We start from the raw sequence: 12,964 nt of genomic DNA, 5'->3' as shown, positions 1-12,964 counted from the left end.
CTATGTCTAAGGAATAAACCACACTCCAATCCTCTGTTTAATCTTTATTTGTTCAGCAGATAAATATTTTGAAGGTTTTTAGTGGTTAAAAGTTTCTGGATTTGCTGTCTACAGAACCATGCTGAAACTCTTGAGTTATGAAGTTTTAGATTCTAGTAGAGAATTAAAAAAATGAGAGATTTCCTGGTTTGTGTGTATGTACTATCTCCATGATGCAGTACAAAAACCATCCTTATTTTTCCAGCTCAGAATCAATGACAGTAATAATGATTTCAATTTAAAGCTAGAAGAGGATAATTTGGGGATGTGGAATGTGAGGAAATTATGGATTGAATCAAAGAGTTATATTCCTCAGAGGAAGCTGCAGGTGGGTAAAACAATTCATTTGAGTTTGGTTTTGAGGATTAAAAGGGGGAAATGCTTTTTCAGAGGGACTGAAAAATGTAAGCAGTATGTGATTCAAAGATGTCTACCATATGGATTTGAATGGATCAACTTTCAGAGAACAGTGACATCAGAGAACAGTTCTCAACTTCTGAAGCCCTGTGAGCCCAGGAAGCAGGGTGAGCTTAAAATATCCTGAAATTAATTTTCCTGCTTTTATGATTTTAGCCTATGTTTTCATTTTAGTATTGATACGCAGAAGTAGTTTCTCAAAGGGTCCATTAAAAAAAAAGAAAGCACATCAAATAAGCAAATGACTCTTTTCATTTACTTGAATAACTAGAATACAAACTTCAAAAATTGCTGAATTGTGTCAAGTTCAAATGACCAGAATCAAATTTACATATGTTCAGGTCAACTAGGGGCTTTATGCAAAGGTAATATAACTTTGAAATGTACTTTTAATTAAGCTATAGGAGGAAACAGTAGTAAAATATTTCATTAAAATTTTTTCACTTTGTTACATTCCTTGTCTCTGACTTGCTCTGAGATTTTGATAATTCTGTTTGATTTACTTCATAGATTTTCACCATTATTACTACTTTCATAAGCTCTTCCCACATTCAATGTAATGCCAAAACAATGCAAGGTTCAATTAATTTTTACTTATACATGAGTTTCAATAACAGTCCCAGCTGGAAATTTATGCGTTATCTAGTCCATCCAATTCAGTTGACAAGAAGAAACCTCAGGCAGAAGGAAAAAACATTTCCCAATAACACAAGGTGATATACTGACAGAGAAGAGCCTCAACTACAACTTGTGTGTCTCCCACTCGAGCACCTTCTCTCAGTCCAGAAGATTATCCTTTTCCAGAAAATTATCCTCTCTCCTCTCTCATGTTCTGGAACCTTCTATGGGGTCCTCCTCAAAGCTGAGACTAAATCAACTAGCTGAGCAGAGGTTGGAGGCGAGATATGAAATTTACCTACATCACATCCAAGTTCAGGTGACTTTTGTTTTAATTGCAAGTTGTTTCTCAATTCCTCACAGTCCCCTTCCCGCCATTACAATAGGTAGTAAACTGTGAAACCATTAGTCAATCTAGATTTTCATACTAGACTGCAGATCAGGAGCTATCTTCATTGATACTTTGCAGATGTTATGGATCTTTGGCCAAAATTCTGGATGACAAAGAAATTTGATTTGCAGGGGTGGGGGAGGAGGGGAGTGGGAGTAAGTTCCTTCACTTTAAAATCATTGTTTCCAATTATGTACCTAAATCATGCTGGATATTGTAGGTATGAAAGGAAGTATGCTATTGTCTCTGATTCATGAACCTTATGGTAATAGACATTTTTTAATTAAAAAAATAGCTTTTCAATTTTAAAGGAGTTTCTAGACTGTCAGTTAGTAATGGCTGTGTGTTCTTCTTTTTGCACTTACTGGAAGAAGAAATCCTAATAGCTTGGTGGGAAAAGGCATCATTGGGGTTTTCCGTTGGCATTCTAGAAGGAAGCATGCACTATTTCACACAATACAATAATGTTCTTCCAGCAAAAAGGAACTAGTTCCGTGCCTAAAAGTGGTTCAAGGAAAAAGTTCCTGAGAGAAAGTAATTTGGGTGAGCCTTAAATCAAATCTTAAGGAACTGGACTCCCTAGTCATTTCTAAAGAAAAACTACAAAAACTTTTTCCTTCCTCTTCTCTGGACTTTGTTGCCAGGCTGCCTGTGATTGACAGCTGAAGGCAGCATGCTTTCATGGCTCTGTCCTATCATCTCTTATTTGGGAGATGAACTAACTCCTGCCTCTAGAATCCCTCTAGGTATAGTGAAATTATTTAATGAAATTTACTTATGGCTATGAAAATTTTACTTTCATAATGGTAAGTGAAAGCTTTATTTGTGACTTTGAAGTGTTGATTTATGAATGTGTAATGTATCACGTTCCATATATGGCTGCCTACATTCATTGCTGGCATTGCTCCACCACCCCTCTCTCTACCTCATTTCCTGGGAGACTGGACGCTTTGGCCTCTCTCAACCAAATCATATCAACAGGAGCCATTTCCCTCAGGTCTCAGCAATCACTAGCCTCCATGTCAGTCACACGAGAGGAAGTCAGCCAGTTCAGTTTGTTGTAAAAGAATAAAAACAATTAGTGAAAGAGTTCTAAATAGAGAAGGTGAGACTTGCTATTCTATTTATTAACATAGAAACAGAAGGACAAAATTGGGGAAATTCAAGAGCACGGTGGTTTTAAAGGAAGCATGAGTATGGAAACATGTATATTAAGCTTTGTGGCAACTCTGTGCAAAGTTGACGTTATTGCAAATCTGGAGTTTCAGACTAAAGAATGACTAGTTATTTAAAAAGGGTAGGATTCCTTGGAATGCTTTGTTTCCCTCCTCATGATGATTTAACAAGTTTGTCTCTCACAGAAGGAAAAGTTTAGTTATCTGTCCCTAACAAAGACTTTCTTTCACACATGTAAAATATAAATAGAACCACTTAACTCCACTATAGGCGTGAACCAGACTTACAAGGGTTTTTTGCATTTGAAGTGTCTGTTTTTCAATCACAATGAGTGGAGATGGGGCTTTCCTGGACACTTTGTCGTCAAGAATTGGCCCAGCACTGGCTTTCTCCACTCAGAGCATGTGAGCACACGGCGACCTCACCGTCACCCTGCCTCAGGACAGCCCCAGAAAGCACTGCTCTTATCAAAATAGCTCTGTTTAAATCCCACCCAAAGAAATTGTCCTAAGAGTGACCATCGGCAGAGCCGAGGCAGACTTGTGCGTGTCTTTCCTTTCCTTTCCAGGGCTGATCCCTCATGTTTAAAGAAGGAGACTCTCAAAGTCAGGAAACTAGTCAGACGTCCAAACTAAGCGGTGACGCTGAGGCCCCTGTGAACCGGAAACAGACATTTACAGTATTCCTTTCCAACTCAATGGGTTCCAAATACCTACCTCTGATGCTAAGGGGGGTCGACTGTTGGCCCACAGTCTAACCTGAGCGCAGGCAATGCACAGTTCACCAAGGTCACTTTTATTTTTCATTTTTACTGTTTAAAGAGAGAGTTGGGCGAATAATGTTGGCACTTTTACAAGAGGCTGGTAAAGGGAGAGGAAAGAGGAAAAAGTAAGACTGTTTTTAATTCATCAAACTGCTGCTGATTTAGGAATAATAAACACAAGTCTGTTTCCTTGATTATTTTATAAATAGCAAATATTTGGGTAAGGAATTTGATAAGTGCGCAGACTATAGGAATTGTTTACCAAATGATGCGTCAGTAAAAAAAAACAAACAACAATCCCCCAAAAACCCTTGAGTACGTCTGTGAGATTCTTCAGTCTGGTTCCCAAGGTCCTTAGTCATCATTTCCCTCATCTTTTGAACTTGATCAAAGCAACACAGGGCCTCTGAGGGGAAAGATTGGTTCCATTATGCAAAAGGCAATAAGGTAGTGCCCTTCCCAGCAGTTAATAGACAGGAATGTTGTAAAATACCGTGTGGTTTTCAAATACCAAGGAGGAAGTTTTCTGGTTTTATAACCTCCCTAGTCATCTTGACTGCCTTCTGCCTTCCTCAGGCATTACTGGCAGATTCCATACTTACCCAAACGGTCTAGCCTGGAGGCCTGTTTCCCCAAGAAGGCTGGGCCACTGCCTAGCACTTAACTAGAGCAGCGCTCAGAGCCACCAATTCCAGGCTTCTCCTCAAGACCTCAGCCAGAGTGCTGAGCTTTCCACAGTGCTGGTTACTGTAAGAGCCTCCTGATTTAAGTCACTGACCCAAACACCAAGCACATTGCATTTAAATGAGCCAGGCAGGCCTGAGGAAAATAGGAGGGAAAACATAAACTGTGGTCACTGCATTCCTCTGATATTTAAAAATTAAAATAGAAATATTTTGTCCACTTGTATTTCTGGGAACTTTAGGATGGGAAAATTCTACTGAAGTTCTTGTAAGTGAGGTATCAGTTCTTTCACTGAATAATTGCCAAGGAAAGAGTAATGTAATGGTGTTTTATTTGTTTGTTTGTCCAACGAATATTTTTTACATCATTTATGATAGCCAAGGCCAAGGTTATGAGGAGATGATGCTGAACAGGAACAGTCTACTCTGGATTCATCATGAATGGAAAGCGCGACTGAAATCACAGTTCTCTCAAGGTAAAGAACCTCTTTATGGGAAATGCAAAGAACCACCCACCTCCCAGGTGATATTATAAGTCTTTTTGTTTCTTGGGATTAGTATTTCATCCCAGAACCTCAGGAAGTGAGCAGTTATCAAAGCCAAAGCCCACACCCACAACCATGCTGGTGATTCCAGAGTCCTTAAATCCCAGAGACAAGCTTAGAGCTGTGTTTCAATGTCTGAATTGCAGGTAGGAGGGTGCATTCTCTCTGCTTCTGAGGTGCAAAATTCTTTCTCTGTGAAGATGGTTCCAGCCATGTAGCTAGGGACCCTCGTATCCTGCAAGATAGGTTTACATGGTTTTGGTGTGACCAGCTCTCAGAAATGCCTCCTTAATTAAGCTTGTGAAGTTGGTTCCCAATCCTAAATTATGAAAATATCTGCTCTTAACCACATTTGTCTCAAGGTCTTTGAGTAACTTGATACATCTTTAATCTAATCATGGGTTGTACCAGGAAACTCAAGGACGCAGAACAGTTTAAATGTGGCCCTGGAAGGCAGAAGACTCTATCCTTCCCTTTGTAACCTGCCAAAGAGAAGCAGGAAGTCTTAGGCAGCCCAGAAAAGGATAGACAACAACAAATGGGATAAACAGAATGGAAGAAGTTCCAGACCACAGTTTTGTTTTCATATTGGAGTCTTTCAACATGATAGGTGCATGTTACATGGAAACTTTATTTGTTGCCCAAGATAATGATTGGATTTAGAAAACTCTTTTCTTTTGAGTAAATCAAAGAAAACACACTCCTGTGTCTAACTGTTTTGAATATGCTCTCCATGTGAGTCTAACATTATGCTAACTATTTAAGTGGAGATTAGAACAGCTTCCAAACTTGTAAAACCATGTTATACATATACAACAATACCTTTCATTTGAGCATTTATCCTCCCAGCACTTCTGCAAGGGTGTAGATAATTTATGGCTTATTTTATGGGTAAAGAAACTAAAATGGCTAACCATTAACAGATTGTGTTTTCTCAAAGTTACCCAGTAGGTAATTAGTAGATTTAAGAAAACAATCCAAGACTGCAAATTCCCAGTTTCTTGGCCTTTCCCCTTAGACCTTTATACCTTAGATGATCCTAATTGCAATGCCATAAGAATGTAAGAAAACCTGAATTAAGGACCCCAGTGGACTATTGCCTCATTCCCATCACACGACATTTTGACGGGGAGCTTGATAGTTACTGTGCATGAATTCTTTCAAATGTACTGCTGCTCTTAAAGTGAGGCAAGAGGGACTCCTACCCTTGTTTCTTAGCTTTAGAGGCCAGGACATATCAGAAACACACTTATTAACCAACAGGGTGTTCAGTGCTGGCACAATAGACTGTACCCCTAAACATCTGCCCTTATGATTAGCACTGTCCAGGCCCAGGGAATCACTGTTTGGTTTCTTCTGCTCTCCGTCCTCAGTACCAAACAAATGCTGGGAAGGTTTATGTGCTGTGGCACTGCCGACATTACAGATGGGCCCTGCTTTGGAATGTAGGGAATATTCAGTAAAGGAGTGCTCACGTATAGAAGAAAAAGACAACTTGATCTGCCCAGTCCTTTTCACATTGCATAATCAAATATCACACCCAGTAGTGTTCAGCATTTATTTTCTTGGTTCTCTTGAAGTTCCAACTGGTGGTTCTAGGAATACTCAGGAGTTAGTGTGACGTTTGCCATAGTTGCAGATGGTGATGGAGAAGGATTCTGCAGAATCTGACACTTTGTGTTGCTCTTAAATTTGTACCTCTGCATGGTTAGATGTACCATTAGTGAAGCATCATATCAATTCTTTACTTTGACATAAATATTGAAGCACATAGTATTATACAGATCTCAATTATGTGGACCTCTTCAACTGTTGTTGCCTGACTATGGCACCTTGGACAGATTGTAACTTCTCTCGGCTTCTGATTTCCCTGTTTGCAAAAGAAAAGTATCAGACCAGATGCTCACTAAAGTCTCTTTCAGCTCTAAAAATTATTTAATTCTACTTATTTACAAATATATATGCATCCTATAAACCTTATGTTACCTTACATAAAATCTGTTATAAACCTGATACAGACTGTTATAAACTTTATAAACCTTATATATATAAAAGGTAAGCCCTTGTCATTGTTCATTTTGCCCATCTAACCTCATTCATTCATTCTGTGAGCATTTATTGAGTGCTAAATAATATGGTAGACATTGTGCTATACTTCAGGTAAAACACAATGACTAAATCACAATTTATCTGCCCAAGCATCTTACAGGTCAGAAGACACATAATTAGATAATTAGGTTACAGTAAGGTCAGTCCAATGAGTGCTGAGCCTGCAGGATGAGATAATCCCATAGAACACTGACTCCCTTATCTGCCCTAAAAGATGTTGAATCTCAGAAAGCTCTTGGAGAAGGTAGTAAGAATTGAAGCTTAATGGCTTCAATTAATGGCTTAATGGTGAGATCAGTGCTCTTTCTGGCCTCTGTATCTTTGCCATGCTACCCTCTGTTGGGTGGTTCTTCCCATTCTCTTACCCGGGATGAGCTGGTATGGCAGGCAGGTGCTGGGAGTCTTCGATGAACTTTATTCTGCTGGTAGTGGAAAAAGTCCAGGTAATAGATTTCAGTGGTAAATGGATTATAATTTGACAGTGGTTTGAAGGAAAATCATTAGAGACCAGGTTAGAATTAAAGGAATAGGTGAGGAGGCTGCAGACATAATCCAAGTAAGAAATCGTGAAGACTTAGTGTGGGGCAGTGATAATACAAATAGAGAAGAGGGGTGGGATTGGAGACATATTTTGGAGAAAGACATGGGTCCATTTAGGAAACACCAAATTCAGAGTGTACAGTCCTACATTGGAATAATTGATTTTTTTCCAATTCAAAGAGCAAAAAGAAAACTTCATCTACCCCTGTTCTGAGATTTGCATCTTTAAGATCTTACTGGCTACTATTTCACATTATGACGTGCAAGTTGAAAAAAGGGTATGAAAGCCCCAAATTCCAAGAGGTTCATTGTTGATCCTCAGCTTTACAGCTGTGAGCAAATCATTCCCAGTTCTCACTTTGTCATCCCTTGTGCATCCTGAAGTGTTTTTCTGGAGGGGAAATTTGCACCATTTAAACAGGACTCCTGCCATCCACCACATAGGTTTTCAGTTTTCCACATAGAGAGCCTATTCACAGCCAGGAACAGCAAGAAGTCACTTCAACTTAGGCATCTGCAACTCTGGCAAATGAGTCAGAAGCAGGGTTTGTTTTTTCCTTATGAAAGGCAGATGCTCTAAAATTTCAGGGCACAGAATTATTGGCAAAGCACATGGGCTGAGATTACCCCCAAATCTCTGGAAGCAACTGAAGGCAGTTGGCAAGATTTGTCCAACCAGAGGCAGGGGGTCCACCAAGGAACCAGCAATTGCCCTGGGGAATCTCCAGAGGGGAGTAAGGGTAGACTTGTCAGACCTTCGATGTCCAAGTGGCATTTCCAGGAGCCGGTGATTTACGCAGATTTATATAAGATTGAAGGCAATTTATGAAATCTGTTCCTTCAACTACATTTCCTAAGAATTACTAGGGATTAGAATGTCACTGTTCTCAGACACTGTGCCACGTAGTTTTCTGTAAACAGTTTATACAGAAGTAAAGGAGAAGGAATGATCACTTGCCAATTTGTGTGAGCTTTTCCATACAGAGACTCACTATGGCCAGTTCCTTCTGATTTATGGACCAACTGTCTGTAGCCAGCTGGACGGCAGTCACCATGACTCCTTAGCACTTCTAGAACATTTTAAAAGTAAACTCTAATAAAAAAAAAAAAACTTCCTTTCTATTATCCCCATCCTTTGGGATGAGGAAAATTCCCCACAGAAATTGTACACGTTTTGCAAAAGCTGTAAATCCAGGGGTGACATTTTAATGTTCCCAAGTCAATGCATAATAAATGTTGTTATAAGTTAAGAGTGTTTCTAGGATGTGTTGACTTTGAAGTCTCTCCAATAAGTAGGTATTTTCCCCTTATTCAAGGCTACTATAGATTGCTTTTAATTTCTATTAACACTCAAATTTTGCTAAAAATTGTAGAGTAATTTTTGGCTTTTTTATGACCTGCAATAATGCTTAAATTCAATGCCATCAAACACACTATTTTCCTTGTTCTGAAGAATTAAAAACCAAGGATCACATTTGGGAATGGGGGATATTACAGAGTGACTACGTTAGAGAAACTATAATGTGTTTGAGAGTTCATACATTATTTAATATTGTTACTTGGCAATTTTAGCCCCCCACCACGCCCCCTGCCCCACATACGAAATTTTGAAATGACCTAAAATTGAATCTGCTAAGATCTTACTATGATTTTTTTTTTATTAATAAGCTACCTGGTAGCACTAGGAATCATTTTCTGCTATCAAAGTTAGATTTTCTGCTCCCAAAAGAATGTATATATTTCATGGCTTGTTGGGCATGAAGAAGTATTTCAGCACAGTAGAGATGTGCCAGCCTCCTTGGCCTCCTTACTCCCTCTGCAGACAGGTGCACAAACCTCCCTACAGATTTTGAAGCACCAAATGGTTCCCACACCCAGAAGTGGGTCTTGCTACTGTCTGTCACCTGTAAAAGAAAGCCCACATGATGCTGACATTGAGTCCATAAAGAAAATTTTCAATAGGTCTATTGAGAATTTGGGGTGGAGAGGTGGTTTTTCTCTGGGGTTGGATTTTCTGTCTGGAACAGAAAACTCTGAGGACTTTCATGTATGGAGTGCAGCCTCTGTGCCAGCAAAGCCCACAGAGTGGTCAGCCAGACAGGAAGTGTCTTTGGCCTGCTGGAGTGGGCTCCTGTATCCTCAACTTAAATGCCCTTTGGTCCAATTGAAAGACTCTTCTAGTATTAAATTTAAAAATGGAACCTCAGAACTATATAATGCAATTCCATTTGTGTGAAAAAATTACGAGACATTTGTATGTGTATTTATTTATTTATACTTTAAAACATTCCAAAGACCAGAGTTAATCCTGTGGGATCGAGTGAGAAAGGAAGCATTTTTATTTTCAATATATATTCCTCTGTATTCTTTTATTCTGTATACAACTTAGAGTTTTTAAGAAATACAGTCTAAAAAGCAAAGTGTATCTTTATAAACAAGTATGGGAAAGTATATTGTTGAATGAAATGAAAAACCAATTTATAGCTGGATCAAGGAAAATTCCATTTTTATAAGAAATAATTTGCAATAGACATGTGACAGATAGGTCAACAGATATCAGTCAATTGACAGGTAACAGGTGAGAGATGAGAGCTAGATAGCTAGAGGGGAGACCAAGGGAGAGAGAAACAGGGAGAAAGAGAATGTATCTGTGAGGAAAATTTGAAAATGTAAACAAATCACTTTGAAAAGTTATCTCTAGGGTATGTGCTGAAGGGGGAGGTCTTTCATTTTGTTAGTTACACATTTCTCTAACATTTGACTTTTTTTTCAATAAGCATGAATTGATAATCCAGAAAAAAAGATGTTTTTAATAAGAAAAACATTGTGATATGCTTTATACCAAACAACCTCGGTTAATCCCTCTTTGTTTACATGATAAACAATAATTTAAGGACTATTACAGCAAAGTGTGTGTGTGTGTGTGTGTGTGTGTGTGTGTGAATGTCTATACTATGGTCCTTTAAAAAAAAGCAATATATGTAAAAATATTCACCCACAGTACTGGTTTTTCTAAATCTATTTAATCCTCTTAGACCCCTGAAAGTCCTCACTCAGAACTCTGCCAATTCAAACTGGAGCCAGTCCTCTGCAGGGGTGCATAGGGAAAGGCATGGATGAGATGTGGTTCAGCAGTGGAAATTTAGATCTCATATGGGCGACTTGACTTTCCTCTGTGCCACCATTCCAAAGTCACACCCCTGGGAAAGGATATTTAGTCAGTTTGAGGGTCAAAGGCCCTTCTGTCTTTAATCCTCAGCTTGACCTTACATCCCCGAGCCTTTGCTATCCTTGAGATGGAGCAAGCAGATTCTGTTTTCATTTTACTTTCGGAGCACTCATTTGAATGCCTTCATTTTGAATTGGCCTGAATCTAGGCCTCAGACCCACCATGGCAGCAAGCTCTTACATGAAGAAGATGGCTCAGGCAGGCTTGTCTGTACTTTCACTTCCCACCCAGATTCCTGAGTGCAGACCAGTGGAGATTGCGCCAGACTCTTCAAGGCAGACCAATTAGACAATCCTGAAATCCCCTTGATGACACAGCATGCATGAAAGCCTATTTGCACCATATCACATTGCTAAATTTAGATGCAGTCTGGCCATTTTATAGAAAGAGCTCTTGAACAGAGGCGAAGAGATCAATCCAAGGATATAGAAAACCTGCCCGGGCCAGTTAGTGTTCACTTATTTTGTAATGCACAGAACAGGAGTTAATTCCAACCTCAGCCAGTTGCAACACACTCCTTGTTTCCGTGAAGTTGCTTTGGAGAAGGAAGTGCCTTCTAGGTGCTGGGATCCGATGTCAGCCAAGCCCACACAAGATGTAAGCTTGAAAGTGTAAATGATACTCTAAAAAAATAAGTCAGTTGTCCAGCAATAAGTTACTTCAGTATCATCGTGTGAGTACTTATAATAGTCATATGAAAAAAATTAAGGGAAAAGAATCAATAGCCAAAGTATCAATAGGATCAAGGACATTAATATTATTAATAATAATATTATTAATAATCAGACAGGCATTTTAATTCATGTGAAAAAAATAATTGGTGATCGGGAAGATGTTACAGATACTCTTTTCAAAGTTAAGATGCAAAAACATCTATTTCACAAGTTAACCATAATTTACTTTTTTAGAAGTCAGTCTTCCAGAGAGGTTTTCCAAATGCTTTTATTTACCAAATGTCTTTACACTCCTGAACTACAGGGCTTGAGAGCTACAACAGAAGATGCCTTTAAAGCCTTTTTTATATGTTGGCACTTCACAGTGCTTCACCTCAAGGTGATAGATAACATCTCAATAGGGTGGCAAGAAGCACAGACAGGGGTACATGTGGCAGAGAAGAACATGGATCAAAATTCCAAAAGCTGTAGGAGACATAGAAATCCAAGTTCCCCTACAAAAGGACTAATGAAAAGAAATGTATACAATATTAAGACTAACAGCAACCAAAAGTACTTAGTTAAGGATGCTTGTTACGGGCTTCCTCTTCCCCACCTATTAGTCAAGAAGGAACTGCCCTACTGAAACAGGATTTTGCTCTCCAGAATCCATAAGTTCTCCTCTGATTTCATCTCAAAGCACTGAAGTAGGGCCTCCCTGGTGGCGCAAGGGATTAAGATGCAACCTATGAAGCAATGCGTAGCCTCTGCAGCATGAGTTCGATCCCCGGCCAGGGAGCTACCAACATGGTGCAGCAGACCTCTCCTGTCTAGCCTGCTGCTCCCTTCAGCAGTGTGTTTCACTGGATCTGCCTGTTCTATTCCCCACTCTGTCTCTGGTGCATCCTCACCCCCCGCATCTCTAGCCTGTACCCCAGTTCTTGTATGCATAAATAAATAAATATTTAAAAAATATATAAGCAGGGGTGGGGGGAAGAATGGAACCCAGATAGAAGAAAAGGAAATGTGTTACGTAAGGAAGAAAATAGCCATCATGTAAAGATATATCATCCTAGATTGTATATCATTCTGTAGCTATATATGTATATGTGATTTTCTGTTAATTATATTATTGTTAATATAGCATAGTACTTTATCAATATCTCTTAACTTTTGGCACACTATTCTTTTGAATAGCAATCTTTCCTGAAGAATATATTTTCAGAAATAGCCCTTCTGCATTGATCTGTCATCTCTACCCCCAAGTCCCTTAACTGTCAAAGACTTGCGTTCCATTTGTAGTTGCTCCATTCTCATCTCTAGAAGGAGAAGAAACACTTTATGGGTGAAAGCGATTTGAAAACTTGACATAATTTAAAATATGAAAAAAAGTCAATAGGAAGCATCAGCAAAAAACACAGAAAAGGGGATGTAGGGAGGAAAAAAGGGGGAAGAGGGGAGAGACTGTATCATTGGACAAGTTTGTTCACTTTCCAACCACAGACGACTCATTCATCACGTCATAGGCCACATACATTATAGGACTTGAATATAAAATAGTATTTACCTTTCAACAACAACACTGGAGCCCCTGATATCTCAAATTCCCTGTTTTCCCCTCAGTTTTTCAACAAGCTAAACCAGTCTGTTATGGTTCAAAACAGTTGATCTGCAGAACTTGAATAGACCAGAAAAAAACAACCAATTATTTTCTGTTTGGACAAATGCTACAGTCACTTCTCTTGCTCTGGCCCTTTCACCCAGTGAAAGGAAATAATAAATAAATAGTTTAAAGTGAACA

General features: G+C 39.1%; 1 protein-coding gene across 1 annotated transcript in view; it reads left to right on the top strand.

Annotated features, from left to right (window-relative positions):
* The first annotated feature begins 440 nt into the window (after positions 1–440).
* Positions 441–12,964, top strand: part of PREP (prolyl endopeptidase) — a 292,365-nt gene continuing 279,841 nt past the window's right edge. Inside the window, exons 1-2 of the mRNA XM_054699063.1 lie at positions 441–563; positions 4,466–4,563. The gene's annotated coding sequence lies outside the window, so the exon portion shown is untranslated. The remainder of the gene's footprint in view (positions 564–4,465; positions 4,564–12,964) is intronic.

This window comes from Talpa occidentalis, unplaced genomic scaffold, assembly GCF_014898055.3.
Source record: "Talpa occidentalis isolate TD23 unplaced genomic scaffold, MPIMG_talOcc4v2.1 talOcc4.2, whole genome shotgun sequence".
In the NCBI taxonomy this organism is placed as follows: domain Eukaryota; kingdom Metazoa; phylum Chordata; class Mammalia; order Eulipotyphla; family Talpidae; genus Talpa; species Talpa occidentalis.
Note: the sequence above shows the minus strand (reverse complement) of the source record. Positions and strands in the feature narration are given on the sequence as shown.